This window comes from Schistocerca serialis, chromosome 9 (genome assembly GCF_023864345.2).
Source record: "Schistocerca serialis cubense isolate TAMUIC-IGC-003099 chromosome 9, iqSchSeri2.2, whole genome shotgun sequence".
Classification (NCBI taxonomy): domain Eukaryota; kingdom Metazoa; phylum Arthropoda; class Insecta; order Orthoptera; family Acrididae; genus Schistocerca; species Schistocerca serialis.
In genome coordinates, this window is record NC_064646.1 from 553,395,783 (window position 1) to 553,411,144 (window position 15,362).

Below are 15,362 nucleotides of genomic sequence, written 5' to 3' on the forward strand. Positions count from 1 at the left end.
TGTTGACGAAGAAACACAGAAATTGCCCGGAATTAAATACAAAAGGCACAATGCCGACTTAAGTACAAGAAGACTGACTCTTATTACGGACCATGTTTTGGACCATTCCTGTGACACTAGTTATAAATTCCGATGCTTCACTTCGGGTTTACTGTATCCCTTGGACCATCTTATTGACGATGAAACACAGAAATTGCATCGGATATAAATAGAAAAGCACAATGCCGACTTAAGTACAAGAAGACCGACTCTTCTTACTGTCTATGTTTTGAACCATTCCTGTGACACTAGTTATAGATTCCGATGCTTCACTCCAGGTTTACTGTATCCCTTGGACCTTCTTATTGACGATGAAACCCAGAAAATGCATCGGAATTAAATAGAAAAGGCACAATGCCGACTTAATTACATGAGGACTGACGCTTCTTACTGACTATGTTTTGAACCATTCCAGTGACACTAGTTATAGATTCCGATGCTTCTCTTCAGGTTTACTGTACACCTTGGACCTTCTTATTGACTATGAAACACAGAAATCGCATCGGAATTAAATACAAAAGGCACTATGCCGACTTAAGTACAAGAAGACTGACACTTCCTACTGTCTATATTTTGAACCATTCCTGTTACACTAGTTATAGATTCCGATGCTTCACTTCAGGTTCACTGTATCCCTCTGACCTTCTTATTGACGATGAAACACAGAAATTGCATCGGAATTAAATACAAAAGGCACAATGCCGACTTAAGTACAAGAAGACTGACTCTTATTACTGACTAAGTTTTGGACCATTCCTGTGACACTAGTTATAAATTCCGATGCTTCACTTCGGGTTTACTGTATCCCTGGGACCATCTTATTGACGATGAAACACAGAAATTGCATCGGATATAAATAGAAAAGGCACAATGTCGACTTAAGTACAAGAAGACTGACTCTTCTTACTGTCTATGTTTTGAACCATTCCTGTGACACTAGTTATAGATTCCGATGCTTCACTTCAGGTTTACTGTTTCCCTTGGACCTTCTTATTGACGATGAAACACAGAAATTGCATCGGAATTAAATAGAAAAGGCACAATGCCGACTTAAGTACAAGAAGACTGACTCTTCTTACTGTCTATGCTTTGAACCATTCCTGTGACCCTAGTTATAGATTCCGATGCTTCACTTCAGGTTTACTGTTTCCCTTGGACCTTCTTATTGACGATGTAACACAGAAATTGCATCGGAATTAAATACAAAAGGCACAATGCCGACTTATGTACAAGAAGACTGACTCTTACTACTGTCTATATTTTGAACCATTCCTGTGACACTAGTTATAGATTCCGATGCTTCACTTTAGGTTTACTGTATCCGTCTGACCTTATTGCCGATGTGAGACAGAAATTGCATCGGAATTAAATACAAAGGGCACAATGCCGACTTAAGGACAAGAAGACTGACACTTCTTACTATCTATGCTTTGAACCATTCCTGTGACACTAGTTATAGATTCCGATGCTTCACTTCAGGTTTACTGTTTCCCTTGGACCTTCTAATTGACGATGAAACACAGAAATTGCATCGGAATTGAATACAAAAGGCACAATGCCGACTTATGTACAAGAAGACTGACTCTTCTTACTGACTATGTTTTGAGCCATTCCTGTGACACTAGTTATAGATTCCGATGCTTCACTTCAGGTTTACTGTATACCTCTGACCTTCTTATTGACGATGAAACACAGAAATTGCATCGGAATTAAATAGAAAAGGCACAATGCCGACTTAAGTACAAGAAGACTGACTCTTCGTACTGTCTATGCTTTGAACCATTCCTGTGACACTAGTTATAGATTCCGATGCTTCACTTCAGGTTTACTGTATCCCTCTGACCTTCTTATTAACGGTGAAACACAGAAATTGCATCGAAATTAAATACGAAAGGCACAATGCCAACTTAAGTACAAGAAGACTGACTCTTCTTCCTGATTATGTTTTGAACCATTCCTGTGACACTAGTTGTAGATTCCGATGCTTCACTTGAGGTTTACTGTATCCCTTGGACCTTCTTATTGTCGATGAAACACAGAAATTGCATCGGAATTCAATACAAATGGCACAAGGGCGACTTAACTACAAGAAGACTGACCCCTCTTACTGACTATGCTTTGAACCATTCCTGTGACTCTAGTTATAGATTCCGGTGCTTAACTTCCGGATTACTGTATCCCTCTGACTTTTTTAGTGACGATGAAACACAGAAATTGCATCGGAATTAAATACAAAAAGCACAATGCCGACTTAAGTACAAGAATACTGACTGATCTTACTGTCTATGTTTTGAACCGTCCCTGTGACCTTAGTTATAGATTCCGATGTTTCACTCCATGTTGACTGTATCCCTTGGACCTTCTTATTGACGATGAAACACAGAAATTGCATCCGAATTAAATAAAAAATGCACAATGCCGACTTAAGTACAACAAGACTGACTCTTCTTACTGACTATGTTTTGAACCATTCCTGTGACACTAGTTATAGACTCCGATGCTTCACTCCAGGTTTACTGTATTCCTTCGAACTTCTTATTGACGATGAAACATAGAAATTGCTCCGGAATTAAATACAAAAGGCACAATGCCGACTTAAGTACAAGAAGACTGACTCTTCAAACGGTCTATGCTTTGAACCATCCCTGTGACACTAGTTATAGATTCCGATGCTTCACTGCAGGTTTACTGTGTCCCTTAGACCTTCTTATTGACGATGAAACACAGAAATTACATCGGAATTAAATACAATAGGCACACTGCCGACATAAGTACAAGAAGACTGTCACTTCCTACTTTCTATGGTTTGAACCATTCCTGTGACACTAGTCATAGATTCTGATGCTTAACTTCAGGATTACTGTATCCCACTGACCTTCTTATAGACGATGAAACACAGAAATTGCTTCCGAATTAAATACAAAATTCACAATGCCGACTTAAGTACAAGAGGACTGACTCTTCTTACTGTCTATCCTTTGAACCATCCCTGTGACACTAGTTATAGTTTCCGATGCTTCACTCCAGGTTTACTGTATCCCTTGGTACTTCTTATTGACGAAGAAACACAGAAATTGCATCGGAATTAAATACAAAAGGCACAATGCCGACTTAAGTACAAGAAGACTGACTCTTATTACTGACTATGTTTTGGACCATTCCTGTGACACTAGTTATAAATTCCGATGCTTCACTTCGGGTTAACTGTATCCCTTGGACCATCTTATTGACGATGAAACACAGAAATTGCATCGGAATTAAATACAAAAGGCACAATGCCGACTTAAGTACAAGAAGACCTACTCTTCTTACTGTCTATGTTTTGAACCATTTCTGTGACACTAGTTATAGATTCCGATGCTTCACTTCAGGTTTACTGTATCCCTGTGACCTTATTGCCGATGAAACACAGAAATTGCATCGGAATTAAATTTAAAAGGCACAATGCCGACTTAAGGACAAGAAGACTGACCCTTCTTACTATCTATGTTTTGAACCATTCCTGTGACGCTAGTTATAGATTCCGATGCTTCACTTCAGGTTTACTGTTTCCCTTGGACCTTCTTATTGACGATGAAACACAGAAATGGCGTCGGAATTAAATATAAAAGGCACAATGCCGACTTATGTACAAGAAGACTGACTCTTCCTACGGTCTATGTTTTGAACCATTTCTGTGACACTAGTTATAGAGCCCGACTCTTCACTTCAGGTTTACTGTATCCCTTGGACCTTCTTATTGACGCTGAAACACAGAAATTGCATGGGAATTAAATACGAGAGGCACAATGCCAACTTAAGTACAAGAAGACTGACTCTTCTTACTGACTATGTTTTGATCCATTCCTGTGACACTAGTTATAGATTCCGATGCTTCACTTCAGGTTTACTAAATCCCTCTGACCTTCTTATTGACGATGAAACACAGAAATTGCATCAGAATTAAATAGAAAAGGCACAATGCCAACTTAAGTACAAGAAGACTGACTCTTCTTACTGTCTATGCTTTGAACCATTCCTGTGACACTAGTTATAGATTCCGATGCTTCACTTCAGGTTTACTGTATCCCTTGCACCTTCCTATTGACGATGAAACGCAGAAATTGTTTCGGAATTCAATACAAAAGGCACAATGCCGACTTAACTACAAGAAGACTGACTCTTCTTACTGACTATGCTTTGAACCACTCCAGTGACACTAGTTATAGATTCCAATGCTTAACATCAGGATTACTGTATCCCACTGACCTTGTTAGTGACGATGAAACACAGAAATTGCATCAGAATGAAATACAAAAAGCACAATGCCGACTTAAGTACAAGAATACTGACTCATCTTACTGTCTATGATTTGCACCATTCCTGTAACACTAGTTATAGATTCCGAAGCTTCACTTCAGGTTTACTGTATCCCTTGGACCTTGTTATTTACGATTAATCACAGAAATTGCATCGGAATTAAATACAAAAGGCACAATGCCGACTTAAGTACAAGAAGACTGACTCTTCTTACTGTCTATAATATGAACCATTCCAGTGACACTAGTTATAGATTCCCATGCTTCACTTCAGGTTTACTGTATCACTTGGACCTTTTTATTGACGATGAAACACAGAAATTGCATCGGAGTTAAATACAAAAGGCACAATGCCAACTTAAGTACAAGAAGACTGACTCTTCTTACTGTCTATGTTTGAACCATTCCTGTGACACTAGTTATAGTTTCCGATGCTACACTTCACGTTTACTGTATCCCTCTGACCTTCTTATTGACGGTGAAACACAGAAATTGCATCGGTATTAAATACGAAAGGCACAATGCCAACTTAAGTACAAGCAGACTGACTCTTCTTCCTGACTATGCTTTGAACCATTCCTGTGACACTAGTTATAGATTCCGATGCTTCACTTCAGGTTTACTGTATCCCTTCGACCTTCTTGTTGACGATGAAACACAGATATTGCATCGGAATTCAATACAAGAGGCACAAGGCCGACTGAACTACAAGAAGACTGACTCTTCTTACTGACTATGCTTTGAACCATTCCTGTGACACTAGTTATAGATTCCGATGCTTAACTTCAGGATTACGGTATCCCTCTAACCTTCTTAGTGACGATGAAACACAGAAATTGCATCGGAATTAAATACAAAAAGCACAATGCCGACTTAAGTACAAGAATACTGACTCATCTTACTGCCTATGTTTTGAACCGTCCCTGTGACATTAGTTATAGATTCTGATGTTTCACTCCAGTTTGACTGTATCCCTTGGACATTCTTATTGATGATGAAACACATAAATTGCATCGGAATTAAATACAAAAGGCTCAATGCCGACTTAAGTACAAGAAGACTGACTCTTCTTACTGACTATGTTTTGAACCATTCCTGTAACACTCGTTATAGATTCCGTTGCTTCACTTCAGGTTTACTGTATCCCTCTGACCTTCTTATTGACGATGAAACACAGAAATTGCATCGGAATTAAATACAAAAGGCACAATGCCGAATTAAGTACAAGAAGACTGACTCTTCTCACTGTCTATGCTTATAACCATTCCTTTGACAGTAGATATAGACTCCGATGCTTCACTCCTGGTGTACTGTATCCCTTCGACCTTGTTTTTGACGATGAAACACAGAAATTGAATCGGAATTAAATAGTAAAGGCACAATGCCGACTAAAGTACAAGAACACTGACTCTTCTTACTGTCTATGTTTTAAACCATTCCAGTGACACTAGATATAGATTCCGATGCTTCACTTCAGGTTTACTGTATCCCTCTGACCTTCCTATTGACGATGAAACACAGAAATGGCATCCGAATTAAATACAAAAGGCACAATGCCGAATTAAGTACAAGAAGACTGACTCTTCTTACGGTCTATGTTTAAAACCATCCCTGTGACACCAGTTATAGTTTCCGATGCTTCACTCCAGGTTTACTGTATCCCTTGGTCCTTATTATTGACGATGAAACACAGAAATTGCATCAGAATTAAATACAAAAGGCACAATGCCGACTTAAGTACAAGAAGACTGACTCTTATTAAACATTCCTGTGACACTAGTTATAAATTCCGATGCTTCACTTCGGGTTTACTGTATCTCTTGGACCATCTTATTGACGATGAAACACAGAAAATGGTTCGGAATTCAATACAAAAGGCACAATGCAGAATAAAGTACAAGAAGACTGACTCTTCTTACTGTCTATGTTTTGAACCATTCCTGTGACACTAGTCATAGATTCCGATGCTTCACTCAAGGTTTACTATATCCCTTGTACATTCTTATTGACGATATAACTCAGAAATTGCATCGGAATTAAATACAAAAGGCACAATGCCGACTTAAGTACAAGAAGACTGTCTCTTCTTACTGTTTATGTTTTGAACCATTCCTAAGACACTAGTTATAGATTACGATACTTCACTTCAGGTTTACTGTATCCCTCTGACCTTCTTATTGACGATTAAACACAGAAATTGCATCGGAATTAAATAGTAAAGGCACAATGCCGACTAAAGTACAAGAACACTGACTCTTCTTACTGTCTATGTTTTAAACCATTCCAGTGACACTAGATATAGATTCCGATGCTTCACTTCAGGTTTACTGTATCCCTCTGACCTTCCTATTGACGATGAAACACAGAAATGGCATCCGAATTAAATACAAAAGGCACAATGCCGAATTAAGTACAAGAAGACTGACTCTTCTTACGGTCTATGTTTAAAACCATTCCTGTGACACTAGTTATAGATTCCGATGCTTCACTCCAGGTTTACTGTATCCCTTGGACCTTATTATTGTCGATGACACACAGAAATTGCATCGGAATTAAATACAAAAGGCACAATGCCGACTTAAGTACAAGAAGACTGACTCTTCGTACTGACTATGTTTTGAACCATTCCTGTGACACTACTTATAGATTCCGATGCTTCACTTCAGGTTTACTGTATCCCTTGGACCTTCTTATTGACGTTGAAACGCAGAAATTGCATCGGAATTAAATAGAAAAGGCACAATGCCGACTTAAGTACAAGAAGACTGACTCTTCTTACTGTCTATGATTTGACCCATTCCTGTGACACTACTTATAGATTCCGATGCTTCGCTTCAGGTTTACTGTATCCCTCTGACCTTCTTATTGACTATGAAACACAGAAATTGCATCGGAATTAAATACAAAAAGCACAATACCGACTTAAGTACAAGAAGAGTGACTCTTCTTACTGTCTATGACTTGAACCATTCTGTGACACTAGTTATAGATTCCGATGCTTCACTTCAGGTTTACTGTATCCCTTGGACCTTCTTATTGACGATGAAACACAGAAATTGCATCGGAGTAAAATACAAAATGCACAATGCTGATTTAAGTACATGAAGACCGACTCTTTCTACTGACTATGTTTGGAACCATTCCTGTGACACTAGTTATATATTCCGATGCTTCAGTTGAGGTTTATTGTATCCCTTGGACCTTCTTATTGACGATGAAACACAGAAATTGCATCGGAATTAAATAGAAAATGCACAATGCCGACTTAAGTACAAGAGGACTGACTCTTCTTGCTGTCTATGATTTGAACCATTCCTGTGACACTAGTTGTAGATTCCGATGCTTCACCTCAGGTTTAGTGTATCCCTTAAACCTTCTTGTTGACGATGAAATACAGAAATTGCATCGGAATTAAATACAAAAGACACAATGCCGACTTAAGTACAAGTAGACTGACTCTTCCAAATGTCTATGTTTGAACCATTCCTGTGACACTAGTTATAGATTCCGATGCTTCACTTCAGGTTTAATGTATCCCTCTGACCATCTTATTGACGATGAAACACAGAAATTGCATCCGAATTAAATAGAAAAGGCACAATGCCGACTTAAGTACTAGAAGACTGACACTTCCTACTGTCTATGTTTTGAACCATTCCTAAGACACTTTTTATAGATTCCGATGCTTCACCTCAGGTTTACTGTATCACTTGGACCTTCTTATTGACGATGAAACACAGAAATTGCATCGGAATACAATACAAAAGGCACAAGGCTGACTTAACTACAAGAAGACTGACTCTTCTTACTGACTATGCTTTGAACCATTCCTGTGACACTAGTTATAGATTCCGATGCTTATCTTCAGGATTACTGTATCCTTCTGACCTTCTTATTGACGATGAAACTCAGAAATTGCATGGGAATTAAATACAAAAGGCACAATGCTGAATTAAGTACAAGAAGACTGACCCTTCTTACTGTCTATGCTTTTAACCATTCCTGTGACACTAGTTATAGACTCCGATGCTTCACTCCAGGTTTACTGTATCCCTTTGACCTTCTTATTGACGATGAAACACAGAAATTGCATCGGAAAGAAATACAAAAGGCACAATGCCGACTTAAGTACAAGGAGACTGACTCTTCTTACTGTCTATGTTTTGAACCATCTATGTGAAACTAGTTATAGATTCCGATGCTTCACTGCAGGTTTACTGTGTCCCTTGGACCTTCTTATTGACGATGAAACACATAAATTACATCGGAATTAAATACAATAGGCACAATGCCGACTTAAGTACAAGAAGACTGACTCTTCCTACTAACTATGTTTTGAACCATTCCTGTGACACTAGTTATACATTCCGATGCTTCACTTCAGATTTACTGTATCCCTTGGACCGTCTTATTGACGATGAGACACAGAAATTGCATCGGAATTAAATACAAAAGGCACATTACCGACATAAGGACAAGAAGACTGACTCTTCTTACTGACTATGCTTTGAACCATTCCTGTGACACTAGTCATAGATTCCGATGCTTACGTTCAGGATTACTGTAGACCTCTGACCTTCTTATTCACGATGAAACACAGAAATTGCATCCGAATTAAATACAAAAGGCACAATGCCGACATAAGTACAAGAAGACTGACTCTTCTTACTGTCTATGTTTTGAACCATCCCTGTGACACTAGTTATAGTTTCCGATGCTTCACTCCAGGTTTACTGTATCCCTTGGTCCTTCTTATTGACGATGAAACACAGAAATTGCATCAGAATTAAATACAAATGGCACAATACCGACTTAAGTACAAGAGGACTGACTCTTATTACTGACTATGTTTTGGACCATTTCTGTGACACTAGTTATAAATTCCGATGCATCACTTCGGGTTTACTGTATCCCTTGCACCACCGTATTGACGATGAAACACAGAAAATGGTTCGGAATTCAATACAAAAGGCACAATGCAGAATTAAGTACAAGAAGACTGACCCTTCTTACTGTCTATGTTTTGAAGCATTCCTGTGACACTAGTTATAGATTCCGATGCTTCACTCCAGGTTTACTGTATCCCTTGGACCTTCTTATTGACGATGAAACACAGAAATTGCATCGGAATTAAATACAAAAGGCACAATGCCGACTTAAGTACAAGAAGACTGTCTCTTCTTACTGTTTATGCTTTGAACCATTCCTAAGACACTAATTATGGATTATGATGCTTCACTTCAGGTTTGCTGTATCCCTTGGTCCTTCTTATTAACGATTAAACACAGAAATTGCATCGGAATTAAATACAAAAGGCACAATACCGACCAAAGTACAAGAAGACTGACTCTTCTTACAGTCTATGTTTTGAACCATTCCTGTGACACTAGTTATAGATTCCGGTGCTTCACTGCAGGTTTACTGTATCCCTTTAACCTTCTTATGGACGATGAAACACAGAAATGGCATCAGAATTAAATAGAAAAGGCACAATGCCGACTTAAGTACAAGAAGACCGACTCTTCCTACTGACTATGTTTTGAACCATTCCTGTGACACTAGTTATAGATTCCGATGCTTCAGTTGAGGTTTATTGTATCCCTTGGACCTTCTTATTGACGATGAAACACAGAAATCGCATCGGAATTAAATACAAAAGGCACAAAGCCGACATAAGTACAAGAAGACTGACTCTTCTTACTGTCTATGTTTTGAACCATTCCTGTGACACTAGTTATAAAATCCGATGCTTCACTCCAGGTTTAATGTATCCCTTGGACCTTCTTATCGACGATGAAACACAGAAATTGCATCGGAATTAAACACAAAAGGCACAATGCCGACCTAAGGACAAGAAGACTGACTCTTCTTACTGACTATGCTTTGAACCATTCCTGTGACACTAGCTATAGATTCCGATGCATCACTTCAGGTTTACTGTATCCCTCTGACCTTCTTATTGACGATGAAACACAGAAATTGCATCGGAATTAAATACAAAAGGCACAATGCCGAATTAAGTACAAGAAGACTGACTCTTCTTACAGTCTATGCTTTTAACCATTCCTTTGACAGTAGATATAGACTCCGATGCTTCACTCCTGGTGTACTGTATCCCTTCGACCTTCTTTTTGACGATGAAACACAGAAATTGAATCGGAATTATATACAAAAGGCCCAATGCTGACTTAAGTACAAGGAGACTGACTCTTCTTACTGTCTATGTATTGAACCAGCCCTGTGACACCAGTTATAGTTTCCGATGCTTCACTCCAGGTTTACTGTATCCCTTGGTCCTTCTTATTGACGATGAAACACAGAAATTGCATCAGAATTAAATACAAAAGGCACAATGCCGACTTAAGTACAAGAAGACTGACTCTTATTACTGACTATGTTTTGGACCATTCCTGTGACACTTGTTATAAATTCCGATGCTTCACTTAGGGTTTACTGTATCTCTTGGACCATCTTATTGACGATGAAACACAGAAAGTGGTTCGAAATTCAATACAAAAGGCACAATGCAGAATTAAGTACAAGAAGACTGACTCTTCTTACTGTCTATGTTTTGAACCATTCCTGTGACACTAGTTATAGATTCCGATGCTTCACTCAAGGTTTACTATATCCCTTGCACATTCTTATTGACGATATAACTCAGAAATTGAAACGGAATTAAATACAAAAGGCACAATGACGACTTAAGTACAAGAAGACTGTCTCTTCTTACTGTTTATGTTTTGAACCATTCCTAAGACACTAGTTATAGATTACGATACTTCACTCCAGGTTTACTGTATCCCTTGGACCTTCTTATTGACGATAAAACACAGAAATTGCGTCGGAATTAAATAGTAAAGGCACAATGCCGACTAAAGTACAAGAACACTGACTCTTCTTACTGTCTATGTTTTGAACCATTCCAGTGACACTAGATATAGATTCCGATGCTTCACTTCAGGTTTACTGTATCCCTCTGACCTTCCTATTGACGATGAAACACAGAAATGGCATCCGAATTAAATACAAAAGGCACAATGCTGACATAAGTACAAGAAGACTGACTCTTCTTACTGTCTATGTTTTGAACCATTCCAGTGACACTAGTTATAGATTCTGATGCTTCACTCCAGGTTTACTGTATCCCTTGGACCTTCTTATTGACGATGACACACAGAATTTGCATCGGAATTAAATACAAAAGGCACAATGCCGACTTAATTACAAGAAGACTGACTCTTCTTACTGCCTATAATTAAACCATTCCTGTGACACTAGTTATAGATTCCGATGTTTCACTTCAGGTTTACTGTATCGCTCTGACCTTCTTATTAACGATGAAACACAGAAATTGCATCGGAATTAAATAGAAAATGCACAATGCCGACTTAAGTACAAGAGGACTGACTCTTCTTGCTGTCTATGATTTGAACCATTCCTGTGACACTAGTTGTAGATTCCGATGCTTCACCTCAGGTTTAGTGTATCCCTTGGACATTCTTGTTGACGATGAAATACAGAAATTGCATCGGAATTAAATACAAAAGACACAATGCCGACTTAAGTACAAGTAGACTGACTCTTCCAAATGTCTATGTTTTGAACCATTCCTGTGACACTAGTTATAGATTCCGATGCTTCACTTCGGGTTTACTGTATCCCTCTGACCATCTTATTGACGATGAAACACAGAAATTGCATCCGAATTAAATAGAAATTGGCACAATGCCGACATAAGTACTAGAAGACTGACACTTCCTACTGTCTATGTTTTGAACCATTCCTAAGTCACTTTTTATAGATTCCGATGCTTCACCTCAGGTTTACTGTATCCCTTGGACTTTCTTAATGACGATGAAACACAGAAATTGCATCGGAATACAATACAAAAGGCACAAGGCTGACTTAACTACAAGAAGACAGACTCTTTTACTGACTATGCTTTGAACCATTCCTGTGACACTAGTTATAGATTCCGATGCTTAACTTCAGGATTACTGTATCCCTCTGACCTTCTTATTGACGATGAAACTCAGAAATTGCATCGGAATTAAATACAAAAGGCACAATGCTGAATTAAGTACAAGAAGACTGACCCTTCTTACTGTCTATGCTTTGAACCATTCCTGTGACACTAGTCATAGATTCCGATGCTTAAGTTCAGGATTACTGTAGACCTCTGACCTTCTTATTCACGATGAAACACAGAAATTGCATCCGAATTAAATACAATAGGCACAATGCCGACATAAGTACAAGAAGACTGACTCTTCTTACTGTCTATGTTTTGAACCATCCCTGTGACACTAGTTATAGTTTCCGATGCTTCACTCCAGGTTTACTGTATCCCTTGGTCCTTCTTATTGACGATGAAACACAGAAATTGCATCAGAATTAAATACAAATTTCACAATACCGACTTAGGTACAACAGGACTGACTCTTATTACTGACTATGTTTTGGACCATTCCTGTGACACTAGTTATAAATTCCGATGCATCACTTCGGGTTTACTGTATCCCTTGGACCACCGTATTGACGATGAAACACAGACAATGGTTCGGAATTCAATACAAAAGGCACAATGCAGAATTAAGTACAAGAAGACTGACCCTTCTTACTGTCTATGTTTTGAAGCATTCCTGTGACACTAGTTATAGATTCCGATGCTTCACTCCAGGTTTACTGTATCCCTTGGACCTTCTTATTGACGATGAAACACAGAAATTGCATCGGAATTAAATACATAAGGCACAATGCCGACTTAAGTACAAGAAGACTGTCTCTTCTTACTGTTTATGCTTTGAACCATTCCTAAGACACTAATTATGGATTACGATGCTTCACTTCAGGTTTTCTGTATCCCTTGGTCCTTCTTAGTAACGATTAAACACAGGAATTGCATCGGAATTAAATACATAAGGCACAATACCGACTAAAGTACAAGAAGACTGACTCTTCTTACAGTCTATGTTTTGAACCATTCCTGTGACACTAGTTATAGATTCCGGTGCTTCACTGCAGGTTTACTGTATCCCTTTAACCTTCTTATGGACGATGAAACACAGAAATGGCATCAGAACTAAATAGAAAAGGCACAATGCCGACTGAAGTACAAGAAGACCGACTCTTCCTACTGACTATGCTTTGAACCATTCCTGTGACACTAGTTATAGATTCCGATGCTTCAGTTGAGGTTTATTGTATCCCTTGGACCTTCTTATTGACGATGAAACACAGAAATCGCATCAGAATTAAATAAAAAAGGCACAAAGCCGACATAAGTACAAGAAGACTGACTCTTCTTACTGTCTATGTTTTGAACCATTCCTGTGACACTAGTTATAGATTCCGATGCTTCACTCCAGGTTTAATGTATCCCTTGGACCTTCTTATTGACGATGAAACGCAGAAATTGCATCGGAACTAATCACAAAAGGCACAATGCCGACCTAAGGACAAGAAGACTGACTCTTCTTACTGACTATGCTTTGAACCATTCCTGTGACACTAGCTATAGATTCCGATGCATCACTTCAGGTTTACTGTATCCCTCTGACTTTCTTATTGACGATAAAACACAGAAATTGCATCGGAATTAAATATAAAAGGCACAATGCAGAATTAAGTACAAGAAGACTTACTCTTCTTACTGTCTATGTTTTGAACAATTCCATTGACACTAGTTATGGATTGCGATGCTTCACTTGAGGTTTACTGTATCCCTTGGTCCTTCTTATTGAAGATGAAACACAGAAATTGCATCGGAATTAAATACAAAAGGCAAAATGCCGACTTAAGTACACGTAGACTGACTCTTCTCACTGCCCATGATTTTGAACCATTCCTGTGACACTAGTTATAGATTCCGATGCTACACTCCAGGTTTAATGTATCCCTTGGACATTCTTATTGACGATGAAACACAGAAATTGCATCGGAATTAAATACAAAAGGCACAATGCCGAGTTAAGTACAAGAAGACTGACTCTTCTTACTGTCTATGCTTTGAACCATTCCTGTGACATTAGTTATAGACTCCGATGCTTCCCTTCAGGTTTACTGTATCCCGTAAACCTTCTTATTGACGATTAAAACGCAGAAATTGCATCGGAATAAAATACAAAAGACACAATGACGACTTAAGTACAAGAAGACTGACTCTTACAACTGTCTATGTTTTGAACCATTCCTGTGACGCTAGTTACAGATTCCGATGCTTCCCTTCAGGTTTACTGTATCCCTCTGACCGTCTTAGTGACGATGAAACAGAGAAATTGCATCCGAATTAAATAGAAAAGGCACAATGACGACCTAAGTACTAGAAGACTGACTCTTCCTACTGTCTATGTTTTGAACCAATCCTAAGACACTTGTTATAGATTCCGATGCTTCACTTCAGGTTTACTGTATCCCTTGGACCTTCTTATTGTCGATGAAACACAGAAATTGCATCGGAATTCAATACAAAAGGCACAAGGCCGACTTAACTACAAGAAGACTGACTCCTCTTACTGACTGTGCTTTGAACCATTCCTGTGACTCTAGTTATAGATTCCGATGCCTAACTTCAGGATTACTGTATCCCTCTAACCTTCTTAGTGACGATGAAACACAGAAATTGCATCGGAATTAAATACAAAAACCACAATGCCGATTTAAGTACAAGAGTACTGACTCATCTTATTGCCCATGTTTTGAACCGTCCCTGTGACACTAGTTATAGATTCCAATGTTTCACTCCAGGTTGACTGTATCCCTTGGACCTTCTTATTGACGATGAAACACAGAAATTGCATCGGAATTAAATACAAAAGGCACAATGCCGAATTAAGTACAAGAAGACTGACTCTTCTTACTGTCTATGCTTTGAACCATTCCTGTGACATTAGTTATAGACTCCGATGCTTCCCTTCAGGTTTACTGTATCCCGTAAACCTTCTTATTGACGATTAAAACGCAGAAATTGCATCCGAATTAAATAGAAAAGGCACAATGACGACCTAAGTACTAGAAGACTGA